Here is a 6525-nt window from a genome sequence, read left to right as displayed (position 1 = left end):
AATAACATTTTCGAATTACCGGTATTTGCTTTGATTTTTTTAACTTTCTCTTGCCGACCTCCCACATTTCATTCGATGATTAACAAAAAACAGTGTTGGATCTGTAAGGATCCATTTGGTTACACGTGCGTGCGCGCGTGCGCGAAATTTTGAAAAAAAAAAGTTATCCTCGTTTCTCATCATTTTGGACCCATATTGTACGGCATACTATAGCACGCCGTTTTTCATCATTTGAGGATTTGAAAAAAATGAAAAAAACGATTGGTTACAGCCCATGTTTTTTGAAATTTTGAAAAAAAAAGTTAGCCTCGTTTCTCATCATTTTGGACCGTGGGCTATAGCCCATATCGTATGGCATACTATAGCGTGCCGTTTATCATTTTTGAAAAAAAATGAGGAAATTACAAAAACGATGGGTTATAGCGCATGTTTTTTGAAATTTTGAAAAAAAAAGTTAGCCTCGTTTCTCATCATTTTGGGCTATAGCCTATATCGTACGGCATACTATAGCGCGCCATTTTTCATCATTTTTGATGATTTGACAAAAATGAAAAAAACGATGGGTTATAGTTTTTATATTTTGATAAATGGCTGCCACACCCACCAGAATAAGAATTTGGGATGGCCCAATATCCAGTTTCGTTACCAATATATCTGTCAAAACTTCTGCCAAATTTGGCGCTTACGTCATAAAATGAACGATAGGTTAGCTATGCCGCCTCACTATGGAACGAAAATCATTCCGAGACCATGGGCTATAGTCCATGATCTTGGAATGATTAGTCTATTTTTTCAAATCCTCCAAAATGAAAAACGGCATACTGAAAAACGAGGATTTGAAAAAAAGTTCCATGGACTTCTAATATGGACCCCCAACCCCCAACTGACTGCCGAGTGCGACCGTGGACTGCCATTTTTGGTGGAAGGAGAAGAGAAAACCAAGAGTACCTTCGGGCTTGTCCCTAAATAGACTTGTAACCCAAATGTAGAGAGTACAAACGCAGTAAAGAACCTGGGGGTTATCATCTCTGAAAAGGCAACAATGAGCAGAAAATGAACCATGTAAATACAACAAATTGAGGGCACCGCAGGGAGTTGAACCCCATTCTGGTAAACCAGTAGTACCACACCAGTGCCTTAGTTTGTTTTGTTGTAATTTACAGGTCCAAAAGCAATCACATTCATAATAATTTGAATCATAATGGACTATAAATGATAGCCATGATTATGTCTTACAATTGAAATCGAGAAGAAGACTAAGGGAAACTCCTCAGACATAAACTAAGAAAATATTTTATTTTTCCGTGCTCATAAAGAGCTGCAAAGTGCTAAAAGTGAAAAGTGCAGCAGAAAGCCTTTGGGTCATAGGCCCATCGTCAATGCCTCGCCTACTGACCGGCATGAATTAAGTTTTAGCTGCAAATGGCAGCATAAATAAATCACATCAATACACACCACATAATGTGATGTGAACTGACACGATGAAGCTTCACTCGCACATTATAAAAGACATACATCACATCAATCCACATCACATACCTAACCCTAGCCCTAACCCTAAATTCATCATGTGATGTGGGGATGACGTGATGAAGCCTTACTCACCAATGTGAAATGATACGAGACATAAACACACATCACATACCGGGCCTGTGTTCATATGTGATGTGGGCTTAGATGAAGCTTTATACTCACAAATTGGATCTGATAATATAGCACAAACAATGCTCTTATGACCTAGAGGTTTGCTGCTGGACTTCTCACTTAAAGCACTTGGAGCGCTTTATGAACATGAACAAAACAAAAAGATTCTTGGTCTCCGCCCAAGCAGTTGGCCTTAGGTTTGTGGCCAGTCTTTCTAGCCAGTTGTCCCACATTTCTATTTTAAAATCTACATGTTTTCAAAAGAATTGCCCACATTTAAATATACATTACAATTTATGCCATTTGTGGACGATTGACAAATTATACGAGGTGCAAATTATGCAATGGCAGAAGCATTCTTTGGACCCCAGTATTTGTCAGCAATACAGCAACACTATGAACATGAGAACACAACATACATACAACACTGAGGATGACATTAGAACACAAGAGCAATGAACAGAGTGCATGGCGTGCAACGAGCTATCCGCAATTTGTGAAATAATCACATAAAAATATCACATAAATGCACATCACATACCGGCCTGTGTTCATATCTGATGTGAACTGACGTGATGGCGCTTTACCAGCAAATGACACAACGCAAATGACGTGAAACGATACAGCTCCAATCAAATGATTAGAAACTGTATGAGAGACACGACCCGACACACGCACCACATACACTAGTGAAGAACTAGTGATAGATAGGAAAGAAAGAAATGACTTATGAAAAATAAAGCAAAATGCGATTAAAAACTCTGACCAGAAAAAACAATAACTTTATTAAAGCAAAGAATAGAAGAGAAGATGAAAGGTCGGGGTAGAAACCGTGCATGTTCGATACCAATAGGTTATATTCAATAATGGATGATCTTTGCATCGTGAGCTTGTAGATCAGCTATTTGCTACTTTAGTGTGCGACACTGTAGCATGACCAAGTAAGGAAATTAATTTACAAAAGGTTGAACTATGGAGATACAAGGTTTCTGCCCGACATCAAAAGATAATAAACTACGCCCACTTACCTTCAATATCAGCACTAAACAAAACAAACTAACCAACGAAGAAAATCTGCCATAATTTTCTTCCTGTTAGTTTGGACAGATCTACAGCATAGAAGGCTGTAAACAGTGTTAAGCAGGCTACATGCTACCATAATGATACCGGAAATAAGTCGCATGACGCCAAATCACATTTTGTACACACAGTCCACTAGTGAAGAACTAGGGCAATGGGCAAGGAGAAATAAAAAAAATACTTTTTTTTATTAAAAGAGAAAGGAAATAGAAATTCTAATAACTCGACACAGAAAACAGCACAGAAAGACTACAACAGAACATACATAATGTGATGTGACGTGACGCGACAGCTTTACCCGTAAATTATGTTAAACAATACATAAATCACATTGCGGCATGTGATGTAGTGTGGCATTATACACAGATTACGTGAAACGATACGAATGACAACCTATGGTATGGTAGCATGTAGCATGTAGCCCACTTACACAAGCATCAGGAATCAAAAGGTTCATTACTAACCTTCACTGCCAACAGCACCCAGGAGTGGCAACAGCACTGTACCTTCAATACCGACGTCGCCTTGTCAGCTTCACGTTCTGAAATGACAAGAAAAAAATATATCTATTTAGTTGTCGGCCTACAGGATGACATTTTGTAAGTCATAACAGTCACTGAAAGCTGTGTCAGTGTCACCAATATCTTACTTTATTATTGTCACAAATTGTGATTAAAGCTCCTATAAGCAATAATGTCAATTTTAATGATTTTTATTTCATTCAGCAATGAGTAAAACACACATGATTTAGTCTCTGCGATACATCTAGGGGCCACAATCTGCAGTCAAAGATATTCCTAGAAGCTTTGTCATTGGTCAGAGAAAAAAAAAGAACCCGGTCAAAATGACTGACCAATCAGGAAGTAGACAGGCAAATCGACCAATGACAAAGCTAGGAACATCTTTGAATGCAGATTGTGGCCCCAAGATGTGTCAGAGACAATATTGTTTTACCCATTGCTGGCAGTCTGAATACCATTTTTTTTTAAAGTAATTACATTTGACATATTGCTTATAGCAGCTTTAATGATTCAACCCATTAAACGGCGACTTCACCCCTTTTGCAACCAGAGCTTATTTTAATGATGTTTGGGAGACAAGAAACACTTTCCTGGGTTTTTTATGTGGGTAATCGTCGTTTTTAGATATGTAGTATTTCAAAAGTGTCCATGGGCTCCATGATGTCATGGACAATGGGCTCACTTCCTCCCTAGACTACATGTTGTCTCAGTAAGACAGCCCTCCCCTATGCACAAGGAGCAGTGCACCAAAGCATTATGGGAATTGTAGTCTGGGTAGGAAGTGTCCATGAAATCATGGACACATTGAAATACTAAAAACACATAAAAACCTCAGTAAGGTTTTTCACCCAAACATATGTAAAATCATATGTATGACAATGAATGGTCAACTTGACATGTAATGGTGACACTGCCCTTGTTTCTACTACAGCCACATGTAATCCAGGTACATACCATGGGGGGGCTTCCGTCGCTCAGTTGAAGATAGCCGGTATTAATAGAGCCGCGTAGGTTGTATGGCACAATACGTCCCGAGCACCGTACGCCTCGTAATCTCAGGGAGCGTTCGTTGACACCGTTATACGTTTCAGCTCAGCCGAGTAGACACTCTATTATCAATACCAGCCATCTCCTGATGACCCCATCCAAGGTCACACATGACACCAAGGTCACATGATTAACCTGCAAGACATAAATAAAAACAACATTACTCTTTATCCAGATTTCATACATTGTAAAATTCATATAATATTAAAAGGATATTTCACTTTATCGTCTACTCAGGCTTATATGAACACTGCAGACAGCTTTTAAGTTGCTTGATTCAGTATTTAAATATTCATTTTAGCTTTTTAGCATTTTAACTTAAAAACTGTCTGTAGTGTTCACATAAACCCGAGTAGATAATACAATGACAAAAAGTTAGTTTTTTAAAGTGAATTGTCCCTTTAAGATATTGGTAAAAAAATATCTAAACTTCAAAATCTACATTATATAACTTGAGTCAAAGTTAAAAGGTTTTGGCATCAAAATGTACTTAAACATTTCAAATGGGACAATCTGCATACTTGGTCATTTTGAACAGAAAAAAACCTTTTGAAAATAGCAGATCTAAAAGCTCACAATGTGTCACATCACATTCACAATGCATTGTGAGCTTGTAGATCAGCCATTTTCACAGACAAGACAATGCTTTTGTTGCGATCAAGGCCCAAGGCCTCAGTCACACATAAGCATATGTTCTGGGCTCTGCCTGTGTTTGATTGCCCCCCAAAATCAAACACAAATGTTTGGTCAAAGCATGTGCCTCCCATTGGAAATGCATTGGGGCGGCCATTAAAAGACAAATGTTTTTTTTGTGTGATCGAGGCCCAAGGCCAAAGAACGAGTCCTATAAAAGGACAAACATTGCTGACATTGTTGTCCATTTAGTGTCACAATAAACAACAGTCTTATAAATACTCTGTTTAAACAATAAACAGTCCTATAAATCATCTTAATGTCTAAACAACAACAGTGCTCAAGGATAAAACCGTGTTTCTCAAACAAACGCTTCTTACCTTGGAACAAACAGCTCTGCTCACAGCATGAAGTGGATCCCAAACCAAACAGCATGCTGGGAAAAAACATGGCCGCTCCTATTTAAATCCAAAGCCCCGCCCACTGGATCCGGTCACCTGTTCAACTAGTCCGTCCGTCATTGGTTCGTTAGTCAGAGTGATTTGTGTTTGGATTATCCACTGTTGATGTAACTGCTGTGTGCACCACACACACACACACACACACACACACGCACTCATGCACTCACGCACGCACGCACGTGCATTATTTCACCCTTTGGTTGGTTATAAAGGCTTATATTAATAAACACAAGGACGTGTGTGTCTGTGGCTGTCTGTATCAGCCTTTATAGGTTTGTTTATTCCGCCATCTTGTTTGATATTTGTTTGAGTGTCACCACCATCAGCCTTTAACAGGTGTTCAATCAGGCAAATGAGCACCAGCAGCCATCTAGCAGCTGTCTGCCTTCCTGCCTGTCCAATTGTCCATGAGTAGCACATGTCTGTCTGTCTATGAGTAGCTGTCTGCCTTCCTGCCTGTCCAATTGTCCATGAGTAGCTGTCTGTCTGTCTATGAGTAGCTGTCTGCCTTCCTGCCTGTCCAATTGTCCATGAGTAGCTGTCTGCCTGCCTGTCCAATTCTCCATGAGTAGCTGTCTGTCTGCCTGTCTATGAGTAGCTGTCTGATTGCCTGCCTGTCCAATTCTCCATGAGTAGCTGTCTGTCTGTCTGTCTGCCTGTCTATGAGTAGCTGTCTGCCTGCCTGCCAGCCAGCAAGTTGGTTAACAGAAAATAAATTGTTATGGCTGAGTAAAATAAAATACAATAAACACAATTTGCCTGAAAATAGATTACCCAGCTATGACCTTTTTCATGAAAAAAAATGAGTAGTGATATGGCTGACTGAGTAAAATAAAACAATCTACCTGAAAATAGATAGCTATAAGTGAAGAGCAATTTCCGCAATTACCATTTCCGCAATTTCCATTTCCGCAAAAAGGTTCCCCTATAAGGGGTCATCTTAGCTAGGGATGGATAGGGATGTACTTGTTGTGTTGTGTATGTAATGTATATGTATATGTACTGTTATGTATTTGTGATGTATTTTAAAGTATTGTTCAGTGTGAGAGGACCCCAGTGGAAATAAGTCTTTGGACTTTACTGTGTAATCCTTGAATCGCTGATTATAATGTTGTATTATGATTGCTTTTCTAAATAAA

The sequence above is a fragment of the Protomyctophum bolini genome, assembly GCF_963924005.1.
Source record: "Protomyctophum bolini genome assembly, chromosome: 6".
NCBI classification, from domain to species: domain Eukaryota; kingdom Metazoa; phylum Chordata; class Actinopteri; order Myctophiformes; family Myctophidae; genus Protomyctophum; species Protomyctophum bolini.
The sequence above is the reverse complement of the archived record's forward strand: the minus strand, read 5'-3'. Positions refer to the sequence as shown.